Consider the following 10,762-nt stretch of genomic DNA (forward strand, 5'->3'; position numbering starts at 1 on the left):
TCAAAGTAATAATTTCTATTTAGTGCATATCTTTCCTGAACTTTGGCAAATGTTGAATTATGCAAGACAAACACTAATCTGAAAGCATTCTAATTAATGATGGTATTTCTTTGCTGTCAAATTAAACCCAACACATTCACAGTGCATCTGACTTAAAGGTTATCACAAGTTCTTCACACTTTGGGGAAGACTGTTGATGTGTTTGAAAATATTATACCCATACACAAGTTACCAGGCTTGAGCCATGTTCTTCCCTTGCCTTTCCTTAATGGGAAAGACCTATATAACTCAAAGTTCACCCAAAATAAAATAATAATAATAATAATAATAATAATAATTATTATTATTATTATTATTATTACAGCAATAATGGTAATAATGGTGGTAATAATGGTAATAATAATAATAATTTTTAAAACACAGAGATAAGTATCTTGACATCAATTAATCACACTGTTTGTAATTCAGTGTTTGCCATAGTTTTCACCAACTAACAGTATCAAACCAGTGTTTTCCCCTTAAAGATGCTTTATAGATGAGAACACATTTACAAAACTTCTTTCAGAATAAAACAATAATCAGACGGCTAATTAAGCACAATGCAAATGCTGAGCTTTTGAGTTAAAGACCTGTCCAGGCTGCAACATCATTTTTGCTTTGTTATTATATGCAGAACGCTAATAAAAAATATAATTTCAAAAAAAAAAACCACATCAGTGATTTGCCAGAGTGAATGTAGATGTCAAAAATGCTAATGCAGAGAAGCTGTCAGGAGTTTAAATAGATTTTTCACTGACTTGCCGTTCTTAATTATAGCTCAGCACCCTGTACAGGTTAAAAAAATGCTGGGTTCCTTCGAAGCAAACTGTGAGCTCCTTACCATCTCGTCAAATTCTCCTCTTTCTTTCAAATGGATCAATCAGATGCCAACACATAACATTTTTCATTTACATCTTTTCTTAATCTTCCTTATCCACTGCAATTATAGTTTTACCCAAACCTATCCTGAAGGGGATAGAAGAGATTTCATGGAAGAAGCATAATTGGCAATTGAGCTTGCTCTTTTCGTGGGCTTCTTTTATGAGAAAAGATAACGTTTTGTGTGGTAGAAATTCAGCACTTAAATTAGGGAGTATGCTGGCTACTTAGTTAAATAATCTAGAATAATCAGGTCAGGAGGGAATAGCACATAGCTTTCACTTAATGTTTTGTATTAATTTTTCAGATAATGTAATTCCATGTACTACCCAAGCATTCAAGAGTGCATCAGAAAAGCACTACGAACCGGAGGATTGACAAGTTGCTAATCCAATCCTCTGACAGTCACAGGGTGCCATGTAAAAGAGATCCTTTGTTCTTTAAGAGCTGATTGAGTTCCATTAGTATCCATATTCAGAGCCCTGGGCACAATATTAATGCTAATACCGTTGTTACGGAGATGGAAGGCCGTTAAGAATGAACAATAATCAGCTCACAATATCATTGGACATATTCATGCAGCTTGTACTGGGGTGAGATCTGATAGCTCTAAACCTTTCTAAAGAGAAAACGAAAATCCAATTAACATCTTCTGTGTAAACCTCCTCGTCTACTTTCACTGGAGATGACCTTGGGCAGCTGTGTTGCAATTTTGCCAAAACCTCAATTATGTCTTGAATTCAACGGTGTTGTTGGGTTTTGCCCAAACAGAAGGCCTGGTCCTGCAGCTCACCTCTCATGCTGGGGAAGACTTGTTCACAGAAGTTCCCTCAGCAGCCTTTGGCATGCTCTGAGCTGAGCCGTGGCACAGACGGCTTCGGGATTTACACGTCCTTGGGGGTGTCCAACCCAAGCGGTGAGAAAAGTCCTTTCCTCCCCCTCTCCCGCCTCCTGTCAAAGTCCCAGCTCTTAGATCACAGAATGGTTTAGGTTGGAAAGAGCCTTAAAGACCACCTAGTTCCAGACCCCAGCCAAGGACAGGGACATAACCTGATGTGGCTTTCCTGGGTACGGTGGGTGGCGAGCCCTGGCCAGTGGTCAATCACACTGTGCTTGAAGGATGTGGTGAGAGCAGGAGATGCTCCAGGTGCCCTCTCCTCTGGCCCAAAGGAAATGGCAGCCCAGACCTTGCAGCCCAGTTCCCTGGACCCAAGGGTAGTCCAACCTGTGCTCAAAGGAAAATCTGCTCCTTTAGAGCAAAGGTTCCTTGCAATCAGTTTGAATTGAACCTAGAAAAATCCTAATTATGAGCAAAATTTAGCCTGACAGGACAAAAAATAAGGAGTATTTAATCTGGGACAGGACAGGAATTTACCTGCACTCAGTGCCCAAGGTAAGGTGAAGAAGCAACTGCTGTGGAAGAACTCACAAAGAATTTATTTTTTATGTATTTTACTGTCCTATCCACTCAATATTTTTTATTAAGCCAGGAAGCAAGGGTAAGTTTCCACAGCCTGCTCTCCATATCTCTGCTTCTCTGACAAGCAGCCTGCAACGAGACTGGCAGACATTGAGCCCTCCTCTTGGTAACCGCACGGCTCAAAGCTTCCATGGGCGACATCATCCATCGCCAGGTCTGGGCCTAGTCACCACGAGCAGGATTCTGCAAGAAGTGAGGATCTAGATGGAAAAAAGCACATTCATTCCCAGGCAGCGTGGACAGCTTCTGGACATAAAGCTTTTCCTTCTCCTGACTGTACAATCCACGGGGAAAGAGGTAAAAGACTTGTTACTGGCTGTGCTAATGCCACGGAGATGTTCAACATGAATTGTAAGTTGTCTTCAACCTGAGTCTTTGTTGCAGCTGCTGTCAACACCACAAGTGAAGATCCCAAAATATAAAGCATTTTGAACTCTTTCTTTTCATTTCCTTTTCACTATACCAGGATGATACTGCCTTATCTCAAAGACACACTCGCATACTTGCACTCTATAATGGAGAAACAGCACTACATACAGGTCCCTAAAAGTAAACACTAAATTCTGTAAATCTTGCATATAATTAGAAAGATTCCTCTGCATTTATTATTTTTTTTTTCCCAAGGCTGTTACTGCTTGATTTGGCTGTCATCTGTGTCACTTCTATGGGAAGGTTTTCTATGCTAGAAAGGGAAAATCAGAACAGCAAGCTAATAACTTGTTACAACAGGGAGACTTAAGGCAGAAAATAGTGAAGCAGAGCTGCTGATAGCACTGTGGTGGCTGTACCTCCTCCTTAAGTGGAACAGGTCAGACCCTTTGTTTTAGAGGGTCTCTTTTGTGAAAAACCAGCACAAACCTTGCACCTGATGGACACAAACATCAGACTGCAAAGGAAACAGCTTCCCTGTAAATATCCCCAGCCCAAGACCAACAAATCAAATTCAGTCTCAACTTTATAATTTTTATTTAATTTCCTAGTATATTAATTTTCACCATTTGATTTCACTGATCTGTTGAGTCCATTTCAGCTGTGGCCTTTATTCGATTGCTTAATTGGCTTAGCGAAGCCTGGATGCACCAGCTCTGCAATGGGCTTGCTTGGTTTCTGTGTGTTGCCTGCTTGCTCTTTCTTGTAAGAGCTATAAAAAATAAACAGAACTTATTTCACATAAAATGGTGGTCCAGCTTGGAAATCCCGGGGCAAAGATAATCTCAGGTATATGGAGGGCAGTCTCTAGTCTGGTTTCATCTTACCTTGTTCAGCTCTGGCACTGTTTGAACGTTGGCATGTGCCCCTCAGTACAACTGCCCAGCTTGAGATCAGTGTCCAGGCCCAGCTTGGCTGGGGCAGGAGCTCTCATTTGTGGGGCTGTTCCTGCTGGTAGAAGCAGAGTAAGGAGCAGCTGGTGGCAATACCTTCTGCAGAGACAGTGAAACTTTCCCGTATGCTCCACTACCATCCTCACACCTGAGCGAACCCAGCCCCTGCTGCCGCTGGGATTTCAGCACGCTGATGCAATGCGCTGACATTTCTGAGTTTGCTTCATTTGCATTTAAACAATCAAGTGTTTTAATTAAAATGCATAAATGAATCATCCAGTAGAAGCCCTATCTCCCATGTTATTTATTTTTTATATTAAACCTTCAATTTGATGGATAAGCACTGCCATTGGTCATTTCTGCTAAAATGATCCCATCAGCAGTGAAATATTTGACAAATCTGATGTTAAATTTTTCATCTCTAGCTTTCAGCACTTGTGGTCCATTGAGATAAATAGTACAGCTCACACTTTTGATCTATTCTTTGAAGCTCTCTGGGACCAGCTCTCTGTTAAAGAGGGAGAGGCACAGGTCAGGGGATGGTTTGAGATCCAAACAGTGCACTCCTTATGGCTCTCGGACTTTGCCCAGCACACCTGCAGTGATGAGTATCCTTTCCTTCTTCAGTGTGTTCCATCTGTGACAACTCTCGCTTCTTTCTCTACAGGGACAGAATTCGGGAGTTTGGCACTGATCTGTTGGTAAAACAGAAAGTAATGTGGACTTTGACCTAAGTGAAACCCATTTTATGATTTTTTAAAAAAAATTATTATTTTTACCCTGTAACAGTGGTACCTGCAGTGATCACAGAAGATCCTCCTCCTTCTGGAGCACACTACTTTGCAGCATGGCACTGCACATTTAACTCCAAGGAAAGTAATTTGTCCCAAGAACTGCATCCTACAGAGAATACAGCAGAAAACACTCTGCTGGTAGCTTCTCTCGGAGGATTACTGTAAAACTAAGCTAATAACAATGCAACATTCCTTCAAAAACTGAAATCTTGCTCACATGCTAAGAAGCTGTAAGAGTAACAGCATCATCTGGTGGCTTCTGCCACAAAGAATGGATTAATCGATTTTTTTTTTTGTTGTTGTTCTACTTTCATTTAAATTCCTCATCTCTCAGGTGAGGCCAGGTCCTGAAGGAATGTGTGAGAGGAAAAACAGACGGAAAATGATAAAAATGAGAGAAGGTAATAATGAAATCCTCAGCTATACTGAAACATTAAACTGCATCTGAATATCTCAGATCTTTTTAAAAGGATTTTTTAAAGAACATTGAAAAACACCATGCTCATTGAAGTCAAGCTTCATTTACGGCAATGCCAGATGGGTTGGGATTTTCGAAGCATACATTAAGAGCAGGAACGACACTGCTAAAGGCCTTGAACCTTAGATAAGGATTGGTATAAACCTCCACAAAATCTTAAGACAATTCCTTTTCATCATTTCTTTTGTAAGTGCCAAATCAAATCCTTCCAACTCCTCCTGCACCTTCCTTTTGGAATTCCCGTTATTGATCCTCTTAACACTTGGAGAGGTGGTGTGTAAAAATGAGATGAACATGTATTAGTTTGCAAAAGGGTTTCCACTGTGCAGAAGTGGAATAATTATGAGGGTAAAACAGGCTAATCCACCACAGCTTACATTTGTGGTTAGTGCAGTACCAGAGGCTGAATGAGCCTGCCTGAGGTATTAAACCACCCCAACGTCACCGGGCTGAAGTATTCCCAGAAATGTCCAAGGTCCCCGGAAGAAGTTTCCCACAACCCAGATGAAGCACAAGGGCCATACTAGCCTAGGGAACTCAACGACTTCAGGATCAGTTGTTTCAAAAGCTTATTAACAAGGCAATAACATGAACATTTTTCCTTCTGGCTTTATTGGTGCGCAGTGTCTGTTTTGCAGTCATATAGTTTCTGTCCTATCCTTGGCAGTTGTCTTCTTTGTTGTATTCTTACAAAGAGAGAAATATCAAAACATTAATTTAAGCTGTCACAATGCAAAGGGCTGACAGTCATATAAAGAATTATCATTGTGGCAGAGAATGGAGACAAGTTAGTGAAGGAAAATTAAAGTGACTAGCTAAACAGAACCAAACTTCTTGAAAAATCTAGGATATTGCCATGACAATTCAAATAGCTCCAACTTTTTCTTTTTGTGTTTTTCAGCCCTTTCCTACACAGACTATTATCAATCTGATGGGGAAAAGAAAGAAAAAGAAATTACTTCATATGTATTCTAGTTTTAGTGAAATATGTATTTCAAAAGGGAAGATTCATCCTGTACCAGTTTGTGCAATAAGATAAATTGCAACTAACATCAATCATTGTAATTTTCCATAATTGTAGAAGTCAGACTGACCAAGATTACAGCCTGTCTAATCCTTCTTGCTAATGCATACAATATAGAAATGTTTCTTTGTCCTATCCAGGTCTCTTCTGGAAAACAAAAATAATTCCTTTTTTACCAAACAATAAGATTCCTACAGGTGGTGGCTCAGGGTATCAAATTGCTTTGTATACTCCTAAGAACAATTTTAATTAGTTTACAAATAAGAAAAGAAGGAGACTGGCGAAAAGAAGAAAATCCACTTCACTCCTGTGTTCTGCTTTTTGACTGTAGCTCTTGGGACATTTTACTCTGTCTCTGAAGACAGCAGGAGAATGAGACTCTCAGGGTGCACGTCCATGCCCAGCAAGCCAGACCGCTGCACTCTGACTCGCTTTCTCTGGGAAAGAAAATCAATGGACTCTTTTTCATAGGGCAAGTCTTCAGCAGGGAGAACAACACTTCTCTGTGCTCTGGCCTCTCATCATAAGCTGCCCTCCTCATAAGAGGAGGATGGCAGGAATTTAATGCAAAGAGTTGGTGAAAGTCCACATCCCACCTTGCACACAAGTGTCCGCTCCTTCCAGCGATGGCACCCGCGGTGTGAACTAAGGCAGTGCAGTGGCTAGCAGATCGGATTACTAATGAAGCAGGAGTCCACAAGATTGCTTTATACAGTCTAAATTCATAACTAATTCCCAAACACACAAGCAATCACTGAGTTTCCTCAGCTAGCACATCAAAACCTGAGCAGAACACCAAAGGCTGAGCAAATCAGTCTTCCCAAGGTGGATGAATGAGAGGCTTACATGAGTAATGCCAACGGGACAGAGGCACAAAACTCCCTGTGGATGTAAGGACATAAGATCCTTTCCACTTGTTCATCATCCTTACCTGTCCTTAAGCGCTGTAATCCTGGAATTAGGCAGGCAGGCTGTTTGGAAGCTCCACAGTAGGTTGTGTGTATTTGCAGCAGCAGCAGCCACTCAATTCAATCAACGCCAAGCCCAAGGTGCCAGCACTGCCTGCCAGAGCAGGCTGGCCAAGGCCTGGTGTGGCCCTGCAGGGCTGGACCCTCTGCACGGTGAAGCCACACCTAAAACATTGCAGAAAAAAAAGCCAGGGAAGGACTGCAACGCTATTATTCTCCAAATAAATCAGATGTACATTATGAGTTGGGAAAGCAGACAAGAAAACACTTAGAAATGTAATAAATGTGAATAGCTGCAGTTACACAAAACGTAGCTTCATACCTCTAATTGTATCAATTATTTTTTACGATTGTGATCTCAAAGATGTTAAGTCTTGCTAAGAAGATGTATTTGCAAATCACTTTGATTACCATGAATAGTGGGAATGTGTTTAAAAGCTTCTACATATTCACTTTGGCCCTCTGATCCCCCTTTGCAGCATCCTGAATCAGCTGGCAGAACACTAGGCTCTTTAGACACTTCTACTTGAAGCATTCAGACAATCCTGGAATTATTTGGGCTACTCAAATGCAGAGCCTTTGTCTAAGCTGTCTTTTCACTGATCCCAGGGCTCTTATGACTGATTTTGATTTTCACATTTTTCTCTCTCTCTCATTTTTTAATCAGATACGTTTTACTGTGAGGAAGCATTTGACCATTTACTACTGTATTCTAAGAAATAAGCCTCCTACACCAAGCATTCAAGGTAATTTCATTTCTGCAATAGAAGGTATAATTGAAGAATCATATTTTCAATGTAAGATACTGTCTAAAACTAGGCCCTGGCATGAACCCTGGTCAACTATATACAATCCCCTTTAATATGGCCTTTGATAGCATTCATTTAGCACTCTAGTGCAAAGCCTTCAAAAGGGCATTGAATGAAATGAAGTTTCCAAAAGAACCGTAATAGTAACAGAAGTCTCTTTGAATTAATGGCAATCTTAAAATCTCCACTGCTTTGAAGCAGTGTATTAATCCACAATGAAAATGTTTACATAGCATTTAAAACTACAAACAGGATTAGCAAAGAACTTCCCAAGGACAAGGTGTATTCAGTTTGATTTTAAGAGTGAAAGGAAAGTAGGAGGGCTCAAATTAGATTGGGGGAATCCTACCCAAAACATATTTGGCCTTGGTCTTCAGCTAACATATGTACAGCCAGTCCACTCCCCCGATGGAGTGTGTGCTGTGTTTCCCCAGGAAAAGTTCTGCCCTTTATAATACACAGAGATTCTGGATCTAGAAAGGAACAAGCAAAAAGCTTCTGCAGGACAGAGAACAAAAGGCTGCCAAAAGAGAAGCGCCTGCCTCCTTGACTGCATGTCCATGAGGACCCTGGTCCTAACTGGAGAGAGTATTTCTCCTCGAGGTTTCACCTTCCTTTATTCCTCCTTCATGTTCTTTTTTGGGCTGAGTGGAGCTGCAGCACCAGATCTACTCTTACCATCACTGCTCACAGAGCTTCTGCAGTGCTCTGCAGGGTGAGTGAAGGACAAAGGCAGCCTGGAGTGGAGGTGAGCCTCAGGAAGATGAGACAATACCATCTACAAATTCTCTGTCTGAAAGGTGTGCCTTAGGAAGGCTCATCCTCACACAGCACAAAGTATTTCTAACCCTGGTCCGGTCTCTGGCTTTGTTTCTGCAGCAGGTCTGGGCTGCCCTGGTGCTCACTGGGCTGAGCATGAGGTGAAGCCTCCCCACCCTCCCTGTCCTGCTCCTCACTTTTAAACTTGCCCATCTGCACACACATCTCAGCACCTGCGCCAGGGGACCCTGTTTCTAAAAGTGAATTTAGAATGAGATGAACAGGGATTGTTTTGGGAGCAAAGAGCAAATCTCTATGAAGCCTTAAAACCTGTCTTAGAAGACTTTGATTGCTCCAGGGTGTATATGCCCACATGTATGTACTTCTGCAGCAAAAAAGTGCAGCAAAGATGATTAAACACGAGAGGAAAAAAGTGATTAGAAAGACTAGCATTGTTTAGTTTACCAAACACAAGGGTAAAAGATGATATAACAGAAGCAGAGAGAAGGGGCTATTTATTCTGTTTTCTCTGAAGCACAAATATGCATGGAAAGGTGAAGGAAAAATGCTGAAAACATTCGTGAAGTGTATAATCAACCCTGCAACTCCTTGCTGCAGGATATTAGGCAAATTTCTCAGAAATATTTCTAAATGTGTTTGATGTGACAAATAATAAGCCCCAGTTCCTGAGGTGAAGGAAAAGCAAAAACAAACCATCTCCCCAAAGTGGAAGGACGCTTAGTCCCTGTCCTTGTGCTAGAGATGGAATTTTTGTCTCCGGAGGGGTGGCATTATTTATTTATCAAGCGCATGATATGGAAGCGCTCGTTTCCTTCAAGAAGGAGGTTCTGTAGAAGGCAATTAAAAGGGTCAGCAAATGCAGCTGTATGAAGCCATTGCTTCAGATTTCTCCCAGAATACATGAACTTAGTAATGGTGAAGTGGCTCAGGTTTACTGATTTTGTTCTCAGCTGGTTATTTTCCCCAAAGATCGTCAACAACAGCTCGGTAACAGTCAAGGCTGCAAACGAAAATGGAATTAAACATATCCACGTCCTTGGAAAGTTCTTGTTTCCACACCCTTACGTACTCTAAACAAATATTTTTGCTGTGGATACCACCTATTTTGGGTATAAAAGGGAAACTGCTGTACCTCCAATGTTACTCCAAGTTAGCAGCAGTGGAACTGGAGTTTTAGTGGTGCCCATACCTGGGGTGGTGGTGGGAGCACCCAGGAGGACGCAGGTCCAAGGCAGCCTGGGCTGCGCTGCTGCCGCTGGGTCGGGGAAGGTGCTGCCATGGACAGAATTAGTACCTGCTTAAAATGTACGTGGAGAACAAACTGTCTTTTTAAAAAAGAATTTTAAATGCTACTTCTGGCTTATGAATAGTTTTCTTGCAACTGTCAGGCCATCTGCTTGGAGAGGGGTCTGTGCAGTTATGAAAGGGATCTTAAAATATACTCTCCTCATAAACATCTTTTGTTTGGAAAATCCACATGCATCACATAATGCAGTAAATGGCAGCACAGGCTGAAGTGAAGCATTCTTAAATGCCGAGGAGGCAACCTTGGATACAGCCCCCCCTGTTTCCCCCCCTGCCCCCCCATTAATAAGCCTGCTTTAAGTGCACCCTCAGACATATTCTCGTACAGCCTCAGATTGGCAGCACCCACCTGCTGGGAAACATGCTAAGAGAACTTCCTTGGGTACATCCAAAATACCAAACTGGCTTGTGGGCAGAAAAGAAACAGGCTCCTGCATAGCAGCTCTCTGAGAGATTACATCATTCTCACAGCCAGTTTCTGCCTACACTGCACCACCTTCTGTGGGGTGTGTGTGTGGAAAAAAACCCCAGCGTACATTCGTGTGCACACAATCAAAAAGGCCAAATTAGGGCCTAGCTCTAGCATTTCCTCACTTTCACGAGCTTAGGTTTTCAGAACTGCTTGGTATGAATGTATACAATACATACATATGCACACAAGCATTTATTTGGTTTGCATGCTTAGAATATGAAATTGTGTGTATGAGTATGTGTTATGCTTTCTTTACTTTTTTTCTTTCCTGTTTATTTTCATCGCTCTTTGGTCATTTTTTGTTTACCCGCTTTTTGTAATTCTAATGTAAGTTCAAATACGCAAAATGCTAATTTTCTTTTACATAAAAATGTAATAAAACTTTCTGGCTTTCTTTATAAACAAATTTCAG

The 10,762-nt window shown here is 41.4% G+C and overlaps 1 long non-coding RNA gene across 1 annotated transcript in view; it reads right to left on the reverse strand.

Annotated features, from left to right (window-relative positions):
* Positions 1–391: 391 nt before the first annotated feature.
* Positions 392–10,762, reverse strand: part of LOC108448625 — a 21,981-nt gene continuing 11,610 nt past the window's right edge. The window contains exons 3-4 of the long non-coding RNA XR_001864579.1: positions 6,948–7,149; positions 392–4,415 (exon numbers count right to left, since the gene is read on the reverse strand). This is a non-coding gene — a long non-coding RNA (uncharacterized LOC108448625). The remainder of the gene's footprint in view (positions 4,416–6,947; positions 7,150–10,762) is intronic.

Source organism: Corvus brachyrhynchos, unplaced genomic scaffold, assembly GCF_000691975.1.
Source record: "Corvus brachyrhynchos isolate BGI_N302 unplaced genomic scaffold, ASM69197v1 scaffold220, whole genome shotgun sequence".
In the NCBI taxonomy this organism is placed as follows: Eukaryota; Metazoa; Chordata; class Aves; order Passeriformes; family Corvidae; genus Corvus; species Corvus brachyrhynchos.